This window comes from Mobula hypostoma, chromosome 22, assembly GCF_963921235.1.
Source record: "Mobula hypostoma chromosome 22, sMobHyp1.1, whole genome shotgun sequence".
Lineage (NCBI taxonomy): Eukaryota > Metazoa > Chordata > Chondrichthyes > Myliobatiformes > Myliobatidae > Mobula > Mobula hypostoma.
In genome coordinates this window covers 31,846,343-31,861,661 of record NC_086118.1, presented here as the reverse complement: position 1 = coordinate 31,861,661, position 15,319 = coordinate 31,846,343, and the positions used below count along the sequence as shown (strand labels likewise).

The window sequence follows — 15,319 nt, the reverse complement described above, 5'->3', positions numbered from 1 at the left end:
ATGCCTGTAGTTCTCAAAACCATTGCATAATACCATAGAATTTCTGGGCTTACTTTACCCTCCTAAGTGTAATTTGACTGCCAATTACGAGCACCTTACAATTTCTCTTCTATTAATTTCAACTAATTTATTGAAAATTAATTAATTAACTAATTAAAGTCATTACAAACTTAAGTTATGCCAAGATTGCAATAAACTTATGTGGCAGCTTAATAATATAGAGATAAGAGGTTATGTGATTCACAAGAAACTCAAAGTCACATTTATTGATGATACTCAGTTCTTTTGGCCAAGTGGACACATAACCTAAAATATTTTTATTAAAAAATGCTAAGTATGCAGAATATCAGCAAGGATGAGAAATTAGAAACTTTGATGAAACTCAAGAATTGGTTGGACCAGTACCCTGCAGCAAATAATACTTGGGGCATTTGGACCTAAAAATGTATTGAGTAACCTTGTCACAGGTACAGAAAGAAAGGGGATGAGCGACTACCAGGAAGGGCAATAAATGCAGGCAGGTAGTGCAGGAAATCCCTCCGATTATTTTCCTCTCAAAAATGAACAGTGATTGGGAGGGAAGGCCTCTCAGGGGAAAATGGCAACTAACAGGCTTGTGGCATCAAGGTTGATTCTGGTGCACAACAGGGAGGAGAGAGTCTAGGGCAAGCAGTGGTAGTGCAGAATTCTTCCACGAGGCAAACAGTCTCAGGCACTTCTGTGGCTGAGAGTGAGACTCCAGAACGATCCGTTGCCACCAGAGTGCTAGGTTCAGGGATGTCGCAGACCAGCTATCAGATATTCTGAAAGGGCAGAGAGAATAGCCAAAAGCCGTAGTGTGCATTGGCAGAAGGAGAAGTAGAAAGCCCCTGCAATCATAATTTGGCTGGGGAACCGTAAGCATGGTAACAGTGCAGCAGGTGGGAAGAAAAATGTGGAGGATAAATCAAATCCAGCGAGCACAGCAGACAGAGGCAGGTTAGGGAGCATGGGAGGGTTAGCAGGCTTAGCTGCATTTACTTTAATGCATGGAGCCTCGCAAGTAATTCAGACGAGCTTACAGCATGGATCAGCGGTGTGAATTATGATGTTATTGCAATCAGGGAAAGGGCAGAGCTGACAGCTTAGTGCCCCGGGGTATAAAAGTTTCAGTCATGACAGAGGAAAATACAAATGAGAAAGGGGAACCATGCCAGTCGTTAGGGAGAAAATAACACCAGAGTGTAAAGAGAATATCCGAGAGGAATTATCCAATGAGGCCATATGGGTAGAACTTAGAAATAAGGTGGGGGGGCAATCATTTTTCTAATGTTACAGGTTTTCCAGTAGCCAACAGGAATTAGAGGAACAGATACAGGTATGTAAGTAGATCACTCAAGGTTTAAGAGAAATAACCTTATCATAATGGGGCATTTTAACCTCCCCAACAATGGCTGGGCTTGCTGTTGTGCAAGCGGTTTATGTGGAATTTAGATGGAATTTATTGATTATGTCCAGGTAAGTTCTGTGAGACAATATTTGCAGAGTACTACTAGAAATAGAACAGTTGTTGTTTGGAGACACAAGAAAATGAGATTTTGGAAATATGAATCAACACACACAAAAAAAGAGCTGGAGGAACTTAGCAGGTCAGGCTGCATCTACAGAGGGAATTAGACGGTCAGTGTTTCAGGTTAGAACCTTCAAGGCCCCCTTATTTAAGAAGAGCAGCAGGTAACTAACAAGCCAGTAAGCCTCATGCTAATAGTAGGGAATTTATTAAGGAAAATCCTTAGTGGTAGAATTTATCTGCTTTTGGAATTGCAGGAGTTGATCAGGGATAGTTGACAATCCTTTGTGGGAGAAATCTCACCCACCCTTAATTTGAATGAGATTTTTTGAGAAGGTAACTAAAAAAACTGATGAAAGCAGCGCACTAAACATTGTTGATGTGGACTTCAGTAAGGCATTTGATAGGTTCTCTATGGCCCAGAGAGCACTTGGGATCTAAGACAAGCTAGCTAATTGGATCCAAAACTGATATGGTGAAAGGAGATAAAGGATGGTGGTGCAAGTGTGGCTTTTCTGGTTGGTAGTTTGTGACCACAAGGATTGGTGCTGAGATCCATTTTGGTTGATGTATATATTAACACTTGGATGTGAATATAGGAGGTATGATTAGCGTGAATGATATGGAAAGTGTTGGTGCTGTGAATAATGAGCAAAGTTGTCTACAGCATAATATAGATCAGGTGGAAAGTTGGGGAAGATGGAATTTGATGCCAAAAAGGCTGAGGTGGGAAGACAAATGAGTGTAAGGCATAGATAGTGAATGGTGGGGCACTAAGGAATGATGATGAACAGAGGGACCTTCGGTTTCAAACCCATAGTTGCCTAAAGGTGACAACACAGGTAGATAGGCTGGTGACGAAGGCAACTGGCATGCTTGTATTCATAAGTCAGGGCAAAGAATATAACATTATTTTGGAACTTTACAAAACACTAGTTAAACTATACTTGGAGTGTTTTGTGCAGTACTGGTCACTCAACTACAGGAATGATTTGATTACGCTGGAGAGAGTCCAGATGAGATTCACCAAAATATTCCTCAGACTGGGGAGAGATTGGAGCGGCTGGGCTTGTTTTCCCTAGAACACTCACATGAGAGGTGACTTGATAGAGGAACATACAATATGAGAGAAAGTAGTTAGAATCTTCATCTATTTGTAGGGATATCAACAAAAAAGGGGAGGGAACGTTGACTCAGACCATGAGAGGTCTGTGTCGGGCACTTTCATGCCTTCCAAGGTGCAGACTGGAAGTCTGTGTGGGGCGCCACTCCTCGCACAGACTAGGGCAATGTGTGATTAAGTACCTTGCTCAAGGGCACAAACACGCAGCCACAGCTGAGGCTCCAACTGCCCTCCCCTCCCTTGACATTTCCCCAACAAAAAAGGGCATTAGTTTAAAGAGAAAGGTCAGAGTTTTATAGGGGGTTTGAGGGAAAGATGTTTTACATAAAGAGTGGTTGATATCTGGAACATACTATTAGAGGTAGTTGTAGAGTCAGACACAATCACTACATTTGTAGTATTTAGAGAGACACTTAAGTAAGACAAGGTATAAAATGATACAGCACTAATGAAGGCAAATGGGATTAGTATAGATGGGCAAAACAGGATGGCATTGACGTGGTGGTCCGAGGGGTTTGCTCCTGTGCTGTACAGGTCTACAACTCCTTGACTCTAAGCTGAGTGTTTAGGCAGAGTTCAGAGTGGTTGTATAAGATTTATACAGTGCTACTTTTATCTGCAGAATTATTCTGCTTTTGCTGAAAAATAATTTATTCCACAATGAATTATTTTGTGTAAACTTACCCTGATCAATGCAATATTTATAAAGCTTGTGTTTAGATTTATTGTTTGTTCTATATAAATCAATGTCATTGATCAGAGGCTTTAAATATTTCACCTTGCTATTAATGCAAGGTTTTCTTATTATAAGTTTATCTCAAATCGAAGAGTTTGACATATAATGCTGTTTTGTTTAAAAGCACTTTATGCAGTGACAAAAATCCAATCACAACAATTCACTGAGTAATTTAATGTATCATATTCTGTCAGAATCATCTTTTGAGGTAAATTCAGTGGATAGAATTTTTGTGAGACCCTCCCAATCATCCAACCCAACATAATTGAAAGTAGTTCAGAAACTACAGTGTCATAGTGGCTTCTGATGATCATCACTGAATTGAAGTTGGACAATTGGAAGAATCCACATCATGGTTGACTTTTAACAGTCTACGGTGTACGATTTAACCCATCTCACTTGCTTGAAATGAAGTTACCCAGTAATTAAAACAGCCTCCAAATCTTCCCACACTGTTTCTATTTCATTATCCAACCTCAGTCACAAACTGTGTCCTTGATTCAAGTTATCAATCCAATCCCCAAAAAAGGCCTCTTCATCCAGATCATTATCATGTATTTGTCCACTATCCCCTCATTAATGAGGAATAGTTGAAATTTAAAGAGGAACCAAATGAAGAAATTGAATCCCAGTTTCTTATTTAGAACATTGACCACAAATCTTCACCTTATCTTAACCTACAGTATACTATATATTCATTGGCATATTTGAGATATATTGGGAAACTTAACTTGACATAATCATAGTTGCTTTAACAACAGTTGATTGTAAAGTGTTAATTATTAAAGCACAGAAAAATATGTTGTGGTCCCATATATCGAAAGCATTTTGTCCACAGTTCTGGAAAAATCTCGATTTTCCTCGTATAACATGTAAGAAAATCAATATATTTACCTTACTCTTACCTTTAAAATAAAATAGAAACACTAGGGTAAAATCACACTCAGTGCATCAATGTTAATATCCATGACCCTTTGTCATTATTGTTAATGAAAAATGCAGCTAACCTGACAAGTTATTTTACAGCCAAAAGTGAAAAATATTTTCTATTATTGCTGTCATTGGTGTCTTGATACTATCAGATTTTCAGAGTTAAACAATAGATTACATCTTATATAAGGATACTAACAGAAAAATAAAACACTGGAACTGTGTTCAGGGAAAATGTTCTAGGAACTGTTACTAAGCGCTTATGAGATTATCAGTCACTGGTTATACTGACCTCTGCACATTAACTCCCATCCACTCCAGACCAAGTGAACCATTGACTGAATGGAAATTAATGCAGCTTTCTCTGCACCCAAATTACATCAAAAGCTATCCCCACCATATCAGTTTGATGCTTCTATTTCCTCTGACACTTCGCACTACAGACTTGCTAAGTTATGATACCAATTTAGTGGAGCCTTTAACAAGTTAGAAATCTCAACATAGAAGAAATCGATTCAATCCCTCAACACGCGTTGGCACTATTCATTCTAATCCAAATTCTCTTCTCTTACTCCATGAGCCTATTTTACTTTCAATATTAACTACTTCTTTCTCAAATGTAGTGATTAACAGCTTTATCATTATAGAACAGATTTTTAATAATACTGAGACCTCTCAACTTCATTGAATAGAGCTACAGTTTAAGTGATCTAACATAACTTTATTTTCTTATTCCTATTATTATATGATAATTCCCTTTTCTATAAGCCAAATAAATGTGATTTTAAAAACTGAATATCATTTAACAATGTGTCTTGGAAATGTTATGCAGATATATTATTATCTCATTGCATATAAAACCTGTTACTTTTATACTTATAATTCTTATTTAAAAATCCAATATTGAGGTATTCCTACTCCAATTTATCAAGTGTATACTCCTGTTCTCTGATAATATTCCCAAGCTGTAAATTCTGCACACATTTGTATTATAATACATTAGCCAGGAATCTGTCTCAGTGCTCCAGATTTTCTCTCACTTTTTACCTCAAAGTTGTGCCATATATTTCATCATTTGTTGATAAATGTTTGGCAGGTTTTTGATGTAAACTCATGCCTTTGGAAAATGCATTGTGATTAACCAAACAGATTTCACATAATCCCCTTAACTCTTGAAAGAGAAATTAGAATTTTATTCCATTTCACTTGCCTGAATTCAAATTGAAATCCTATAAGTGCACAGGTGACGTGTTAACTCACTGATTCACCATGTCACTCCAAATGAAATATCTATAATAAATAAATACATTTGCTATAAATGGAAAACAAATTAATTTTCAGCATGTTAAAATGAAGCTGATGATAATGACACATGAACATTCATGAACTTAGCTATGGTACCTAATGGTTCTGAGAAGCCGCTTTGCTTTGTTTAAGTCCAAGATAAGTTGACGCAATCTGCTTCTTCGCGATTCTGATTAGAGTGGAGATTTTCTCCACGCAAAACAGAATGATGTCAATTATTTTTTCTTCATCTAATGCTTCAGCAGAATGGTTTGCAGGATAGTATGTAGACTCTTTTTTGAATATAATCAGCCAGCGCGTTTATATTCTGAGAACCGTTATCAGCTGACATTTTCATGTGCACACAGGGAGTGGATATAAGAGGCTGGCAGCTTCCTGATTTTTGTATCCAGAATATTCTATGCTGGAACATCACCACCCCAGAGGAAAAGTTGGGTTAGAGGCAGACATGTGGAAGAAAGTTTTAAAAATAAATCAGGAAGCTTTATTTTTATTATTGGAGAGGTTTTGTAATGTAGTTTCAGTGTAATTGAATAACCTTGTGATTCATGTAGAAATTAAAATCAAAGTGCTATGCATACTCCACAGAAAGGGAAGTGTCCTGGATAAAACTGGGAAGAGTTTATTCATTACAATTTTACTCATACTGATCAAACCAATACAAACTTACAATACATGCAGCACAGAACAAACTTCTGCCACATCCTGAACTGGATTTCTTTTCTAATCACAGGGCTATCCATTAAACTAGTCACAATCCTGAATCTAATTGCTCATCAACAGGCGATCCGAGGGACTTTGTAGCCCTTAAATTCAAACAAATTTAGAGTATTTTTGATATAGGAATATTAATAAACATGATTTTTTTATAATCATCAAGAATGTAGTAAATCAATTTAATTTGTAAATGGCTCTGTATAGTTTTGTTTTAATTTTATGTTATTTAATATTGAGTACTCCTATTGAAGCTCTTTTAATATACAGTCATATTAATAAAACTTTTTCAGGATACATTTCTTGAACGTATCGTGGAATAATTCCCAGAGTGGAATAGTTTCTGAGTTAATTATGTTCCAGAATGCTTTCATTAGGCTGAATCATGGACAAATAAAGCAAATAAGCAAATTAACCTCAGTGGAAACTTAAGTAAGAAAGTCATTTTTGAACACCTACACAATTTTTGTGTCTCGATTATCAAACATAGAAATATCTAGGTCAAAGTGCAAATGAAAATAGATCATAACTAAGGAAAGTAATAAAGAAAATCCACAGGTTTAACTGTTTAGAGGAGATAGTGTGCTTGCATTGCAATTCATTCAAATCAGTTCACTGTTTTCTAACCAACTGATATGCAGTTGGTGGGGTTTCCTGATTTACTGGTTGTGCTTCGTTTCAGAGAATTAATTGTTCTTCACATCCCAGTCTCCATGCTAATCCCACACTCTGCAAAGAAGCTAACTTTATAATCATCCCCCTACCCAGGAAACAAAAAGAGTTGCTACTGGATTGCAAACAACAGGAAGTTCGAGTTTTATCCCTGACTTAGTGATAATGAGCCAACATGGGGTATATATTGCCCACATCTCCTGAAAAATTAAAAAAAATATTTTTATCTTTATATTCTTCCTTTTGAAATGTGATTACCATGTGGCTATGGATGGGGAAGGAAAATGAGAGCTACCTTGTGATGCCCCCAAAGTGGAATAACCTTCTGGTGTTGTGGACAGCCACTTTGAATGGGGCACTCAGAGCTTATCAAAACCAAGTCCGCACTATTGGACTAGAGTCTCCCCTCTGACAATGCACAACAGGAAATTCTCTACAGTGCACCAGGGATTTCCAATATGTGCTACTAGCTGGCAAAGTTCCTGCTGATCAGAAATTAACCCTTGGATTCCAGCACCGATGGTTAGGTTTTTAAAAAAGTTTGATTGATCCATACATCGATGTATATCTCCATTCTCATCTCATGCTTGCCTACATGGTCTCATATTCCGATATACTGCTGAGAATACATTGAATTATTATATATCCCTATGTAAACTCAGTTTTATAATGAGAGCCTCTGGGAATTTTCAGCAGGTCATCTCAGACTATCTGAGTGTGTTTACACTTTTGATGCATTAAAGAGATCTCATTCAATTCACTTCAGATCGGGATAATGCAAAAAGTAAATGTAATCCTTGATAGTGTTACATGCTGTCCAGATTCAGGTCATGCCATGGGCTGGGCTATTTCAGTAGCCTGCCACACACACTAACAATTTCCTTCTCAGAGGGAAAAACACGACTGCTTCATTCTATTTAGAATGATCTATGTGTAATTTTCGGTTTGCCACCCAACTCAGTGCAAATATCAAGAGACTACTTACTCGGAATAGCCTTCTAACTATGTAATTCTGCATCATTTGCACATGGCCAAATTTACAAGAAATGCAAATTTATGATTGAAGTACAAAGGCAACATCTGGCTCATTCTCGTTTTTTCTCTATTCTCATCGCAGTTTCTCCCTCATCTGTTCATTCTTTCTTGTTTTTATTTATTTCTATCTGTTTTACTGCACTCTAATCATTTCACCACACAGTCCCTCTTTTTGTTTTATCATTGCAAATCTCTCACATTACGCATCTGAGCTGCTTTTGCTGCCACTGGCTGTTAACACGGTTTGAAATACGACATTATTATCTGTTATCAGCTTTTGATTCCTGCCTCTAATCATTACTACTCGAAACTGTTCGAACCCGAGATAATTAGCACAGAATCCAGCAGCTCCACCAGTCACAGACGCATGTTAAAGAGATCTGCTGCTGTACTGTTGTTTCTGTCAGCGCTGCCTCCTGGGGTTCAGCAGCAGAGAGAAAAAAAAGATTCCTACACAATTTCTTTAGATATCTTCCTCTCCAAGGGTCAATTCAGCCCCACGCACTATCCCACATCAAACAGCTTGTGGATAAGTCCGTCTTCCAGAGCTAGCTGGAATTTTTAAATTTTTAAACTGAGCGCTGTTGCGTGTGTGTGTGTGTGTGTGTGTGTGTGTGTGTGTGTGTGTGTGTGTGTGTTGTTGTGTGTGTATGTGCGCACACGCGTGTATGTTTTTGTTAAGTGTGCATTTGTATGTGCGTGTTTGTGTGTGAAATAGCCTGTTGGTTGGAATTTACAATATCCTGTCTGTGTTATGTTTGTGAATCTTATTTTTTTAACATCCATTCTGTTGACACTAATCAACATGGCTGTGTTTATAACTATAGTTACATTCATTCCTCTGCAATGTTCAAATAGCACGAAGGAAACAAGAAAACATCATCTCCATCTGACCCCAAAAGGCCCTCTCAGTAATCATTGTTCTGTAGAAATAAATTATAGTTACAAGATTTACAATGTACCAACTACAAACTTACCATTTGTGAAAATTGCAACATTTTATTAACAAAGGCAATTACTTGGCAAATATACAAATCTGTTAACAGTTAACTTGCATGGGGAAGCCCACACTCATTCTCTGTAACATTAAATGGATTAATTCAAGCAGAATATTGTATCGAAATATTTTATACAACCATTCTAAACTTTTAGGTACCACAAGATTTACCTTAATATATGATTACACACTATACAAGAATAGGATAGAAGTAATGAAGGAGGCAATGTTCCAATGGAAACATTTTCCACTGAGGTTTCAACTTTTGGTAAATGCAGAGTTCAGCATCAACAATTCCCTTTGTGCTAAGTGTTTAAAAGCTGCCTCAATGCTCAGCGGGCAAAGGCAATTAAACCATGTTCAGAAACATCAGAAAATGTGCAGTTATTTGTAATGAGAAAGCTGCATGAAAGAATACAAATGCTTTAGTTCCGTAACCTTACAAAATGTTAAGTGATACATCTGATGAACAGTATAGAGAAACATTTAGTAACAGCATGTAATTCAATACTGCAAATGTTGCTTTTCTCTGCGTTTCCCACTTTTAACTTAAAAGGTAAATTATTACCTGTATTAAAGAAAACAGTGCACATACAAGGATGAAAACAGCAGAATACTTCAATTTACTGGTTCAGTACTCACGCTAACATGTAACTTTAACCTTGTATTGAATGAACTATTTTTGGAGATCACATACATCTGTCCTCTTTCTCTGGCATGAATCTTAGTTAATTTTCACTATATCTCTTGCAGTGCAGAGAAAACACAGAGTTGTGCTTCTAGGTGAACTGATAAAAAAGAAAAGCCATAAATTTCCACCCTCGCACTGATCCTGTTAAGGAGTATTTGACCTCAGCTTGACTGTCTCATCATCCTTTCTTTAGCTCCTGTAGCTGTTACTACCAGCTCTTGGAGTCAGAGCAGGAGCCAGATTGGATCGGTGTGTCCTCTGACACTCACAAGCTTTACAAACCACCCCTAACAGTCTGAGAAAGAAAAGAAAATGAGTGGCAGAGCCCAAGCCTATAATCACTCACATCATTGCATTCTCTCTTCCCCTGTCCTTCTTCATCCACTTCTGCATTCCATCAGTAAAAGTCGCAAATTCCCTCCACTTTATCTCTTCTGTCTCCCCAAATAGCCTACTGTATACCTATTCCAAAATCTTACAGGATTTTCATAATGCTTTAAACGAAATCTCACATAATTTCATGCAATAAAGATTAAACCCCAAAATAATGCTGTTGAGCTAGAAGCTTCTGATAGATACCAAGAAAATAATTTCAGGTCCCAAAAATGATTTTTTGGAGAAAGCATTTTTCTTCCCTTACAATATTTTTAATTTGTCCATCCTTTGCAATATATTTCCCTCTAACGTGCATGGTTTTCAACCCCTCTAGCTTTCTCATCTCTTTTTCTCTTCACACATACCCCTCTTCCACATTCAAAAGACAATGAAATGCTGTACTTACAGAACTGTACAGCTCAGAGTTAAAGTGCTGGTTGGGTTGCTAACATCCCGAGGCAGAGACAATCAGAGTTTCCTTCATCAGCACAGAGCTCGATCAGTCAGCATCTCCCCTCAGCAACCATCGCAAGCACTGACAGCTCCGACTGATGCTTACAAACACACAAACTGACAGGTGCTGTCTGACGACGACTTGAGGTGACTGCCTAATTAACTTGACCCTTCCAGGCGATAAATTAGTGTTGTCAAGACACAAGCATGACTCAAACGGGCTTCTGCCTCATTTCATTTATTCTTATTGCACAGCAGAAAGTATTAACAGAAAATAATTGTTGTTCCTTCAGTCAACTTGGATTTATGAATATACTTTCGCTTCATATTATTCCTGTTACTTCTGTGATGTCTTTGTAAACTCAATGATTTTATGTAATAAATAAAACTATAGCCTCGGAAATAATGCTGTGGCTTCATATTTAATGTGGAGTCATTTAGTGATGGTACACTGGTTACATCTGGCAAACAATTCTCCAAGAGACCAAGGAGCGGTAATTGATTTGGTAAAAGAGACACAACTTCGTCTACTAGGTCAGATCACTTTGCAGAATTTGTGAAGGAAAACTCAAAATGGTTCGCAATAACTATGTGCATCAAAGATTATTGATCTCTACATTCAGGGACAATTTCGGATTGAAAGCAGTAAGTTATTCATTGGTAAACTGTGAATAAATCAACCTGTTCTTGCTGATCAGCGAATTCATGAGACTCGTGACGCTTTGGGTGACTGCAGTCAGGCTTACCCCTCATGCATATCTAATACTTGGATCTGAGTGTGAAGTTGGAATTCTTGGAAATACTGGCAGTGACAATGATGGGGAGTGTGGCTTAGCAGTGGTTGGTAGGTGGGTGATGGTGGAAGGACCAATGCATTTCGGAGCATCTATTGCACCAACAACACTCAATACACCTGAAGTTTTGAAGAGCAAGTGTTTTAACCCTTGGTGGGGATATTTGTGTCTCACCACACATAAAGCTTCTCATGGCTTTTCTTTACTGTTAAAATGATTAACCAGACAATATAATGAGGTGAAATGCTACTCTTAGCCATTTATGTTTGAGATCCCAGTTTAGACATTTATAGATTAAAAGAGCTCTGATGATCACTGACCAAGTCTATTCTGGAATATTATTAAAGTGAGTCAAACTGTGTACACTAAACAACAAAGAATTTGAGGTCTAGGAAAGGCCAGCACAATAACCAAAGAGAAACTAATTCCTAATCTGGGTAATGATGGCATAATAAGGAAGGGGAAAAAAATCCAGAGGGGATGTGCAAATGCATATTGCAGCATTTTAACAGAGACCGCATTTCAAAAACATTTCAATGTTGTCAAGCCCTGAGGTCATCAAAGGCATTGTGTAAATGCAACTCCATTCTTTCTATAAGAAACAAAAGGGAGATAAAAGGATTGAGGGCAATAAACCTGGTACTTCACCAACCAGTTGTAATCCACTTTAACAGAGGGTATGTCAATCCTTGCAAAATTGCCTTTGAAACATTTTCTAAACTTATCCAAATCTTCTAATGTAAAAAACATAAATGATTCAGCTTGCAATTACTTTCCCCATCCACCTCATTCCTATATTATTCAGTGTTTGGGGTTTCTTAAATCAATTTAGGGTATTCACTATAATCTTGCAGGAGTCTTTAAAATGATCTTTCAGGTGCTTCGTTTTCAGAATGTAAAACCAGACTATCTCTGCAGATTCACAAGAGACTCCACAGATAATGGAAATCCAGAGCAACACATACAAAATGCTGAAGGAACTCAGCAGATCAGGCAACATCTATGGAAATGAGTAAACAGTTGACATTTCAGGCCGAGACTCTTTATTGCTGCTCCATTCTTATAACTCACCAACATCAAGTCGCATCACCCTGCTTCTTCCCCAGCACATCCCAGAGTGCAAGAATACCTCAATTGCATTTATGTGACCTGCCCAGTACAACTTAGCTACAACTTCATGATTTCCTTTCAACATCTTTTAGCTATGTAACTTAACATTCCGATGTCTTGTTGAATATAGCTCATCAGTATCTACTCATAATTGCTGTTAGTTCTTCAAGTAGTCCTCATTCTCATCCATAGTTATTTCCATACCATTTGTGGCATATACATATTACTTATCTCTCCAAAACAAAAATTGAAAATGTTGGAACCGCTCAGCAGGTGAGGATGCATCTGCATAAAGAGAAACAGTTTACATTGCAGGAATTCCTCCATCTGCATTCCTATTGGAATTAACTCTCTCTTAGTCTGTTTCTGAAATTAATTACATATCCAAACCATCTAAAGTTCCCCCAGCTTTTTCTATTTCTGATTTGGATCTGCATTTTCTTTTACTTATTTATCCAGATTCTGACGGTAGGTTGCCTTTGTCAACACGTAGTTTCATCTGCCTTTGATCTGCCCTCATATTTATGTTGCCCAGCTCACTGCACAATTTCTGAATTGTTTCTGCAGATTTCATAACCCCTTCCAGTTTGATATAATTCATAAATTTTGCCAAGATATGGTGAATAAGTAACTCATGCAAATAAAAAGCACAAGTAATCCCTACAATAAGCATAAGAACAAAACAAAGTTCTGACAATATTCAGCAGGTCAGGTAGCATCTGAAGAGAGGGAAATAGAAATAATGTTTCAGATGATCGGTGTTTCAGCATTTGCAGGTTTTTGACCTTCACTGAACTTGAAAGATCCCATTCAATATTTCCTCCACTGTATGCTCACAAATTAGCCGGTGGCAAGTCTGTGGAATTCATTGCCACAGGTGGCTGTGGAGTCCAGGTCAGTTGATGTATTTAAGGCGGAGAATGGCAGGTTCTTGATTAGTCAAGACATGAACAGTTACGGGGAGAAGGCAGGGGAATGGGTTGAGAGGGAAATGGATCAGCCATGATGAAATGGGAAAGCAGACTCGATCGGCCAGATTCTGCTCCTATGTCAGACTTATGGTCTTGGGTTCTAAACCACACCCAATATATCTCCTGTGAAGAATATTTATTGTTTTAATCAAATTCTTATTTATTTCCATTGTTTATATGAAATCAATGGTTTTAAATTAGCAAAATTTCATCTGAAATTTTGGCAAAGATTTTATTAAATCTAGGTAATATTTTAGGTCACGTACATAGAAGGATTTTGGCAAAGTGTTCATTTATGACATTGTTTCCATCACAATAATGGTCTGGAGGAAAGGAGAAAAAAATTATTTTACTCAGAACTAGTGGAAAATTGGATCCTGTAGTCTTCACTATCTGTATCCTGGATTATTCCCCTGGAGTTTTTGTACTGAAATATGTCTATAAAATAAGGGAAGACAATATTAAAATTACATTCTTTACTTAGTTCTACTCATTAACTACAAGGTATTGAAGAAAATTCAGAAGAGTGCACTTGGAATAGATTTAGATTTCCCAAGTGCTTAGGTGTGTCATGACCTTATAATTCTTCTGTCTGCTACATGCATGTTACAGCCGGGAAATATTATTTTCAACTTAACCAGTATCAGATTTGAGGTCTATCAGTGGCTTAACTAATAAAATTATTCCCTGGATTAAGCATTAGAGAAATTTTTTCACAAATATTTTCTACGTTCTCATACGACTGGAGTCTGCTCCTTGAAATTGGTTTCAACATGGAAAATAATCAGAAAATGGAGGCTTGACTGTTGGATAATTTTTACTGGGATAATAAAGTCCATGATTTCAATCACCTTCTGAACATTGGGACAAAACTCTTTGGTTGCCATTGGATACTTCTGACTTGTGCTGAGTTGTACTCAGTGGCCACTTTATTAGGTACACCTGTACACTTGATCGTTAATACAAATATCTAATCAGCCAATCATGTAGCAGCAACTAATGCATAAAAGATGCAGACATGATCAAGAGCTTCAACTGTTGTTCAGACCAAACATCAGAGTGGGGAAGAAATGTAATCTAAACCATTTTGACTGTGGAATAATTGTTGGTGCCAGACGAGGTGGTTTGACCATCTCAGAAAGTGCTGATCTGGGATTTTCACACACAACAGTCTTAGAGTTTACAGATAATGATGAAAAAAACAAGAAATATCCAGTGAGCAGCAGTTCTGTGGCCAAAAATTGCCTTGTTAATGAGATAGGTCAGAGGAGAATGGCCTGACTGGTTCAAGCTAATAGAAAGGCAACAATAACTCAAGTAACCACACATTTGAACAGCGTTGTGCAGAAGAGCATCTCTGAATGCACAACACATTGAACCTTGTTGTAGATGGGCTACAGAGGCAGAAGTCTATGTACATACAGAAATACACCAGCTGACTACTTTCATAGGTACCTCCTACACCTAATAAAGTGGCCACTGAGTGTATCTAGGTTCTTCAGCACTGTCAAGACCATCACCAAATGATCCTTCTCAACGAGAACCAGAAATAGAGGTGAACTTATCAAGGGCAACAAAGTTGTCAACACCTACTGGAAGGAATTCTTTGAAGACTTCTTGAATCACGACTGAGTTCTTGATGTGAGTGTCCTTGAATCAATAACACGGTAGCATGTTCAATCTATCTTTGCAGCCAGTCCTGACTGACGCTAAAAATACTGTTTCCCAATGAAGAAACAAAAAGGCACAGAGAGTAGACATTATCCCCACTGAAGTTCAAAAACTTAGCAGTGAAGAGGTTTAGTCACTAATCCACAATCATGTGATCTGCCCCTCGAAGGAAGAGAACACGCCAAATGCTCCT

The 15,319-nt window shown here is 37.6% G+C and overlaps 1 protein-coding gene across 6 annotated transcripts in view; it reads right to left on the bottom strand.

The window, feature by feature from the left end:
• rbfox3a (RNA binding fox-1 homolog 3a) overlaps positions 1-10,732 on the bottom strand; it is a 1,578,835-nt gene extending 1,568,103 nt beyond the window's left edge. For 2 of the 6 annotated variants that reach the window (XM_063074393.1, XM_063074392.1), the window contains exon 1: positions 10,534-10,732. The gene's annotated coding sequence lies outside the window, so the exon portion shown is untranslated. Of the gene's footprint in view, positions 1-5,739; positions 5,904-9,629; positions 9,783-10,098; positions 10,131-10,533 lie in introns of those variants that run through there. The other 4 variants (XM_063074398.1, XM_063074399.1, XM_063074395.1 and 1 more) reach the window with 4 other exon arrangements.
• Positions 10,733-15,319: the final 4,587 nt, after the last annotated feature.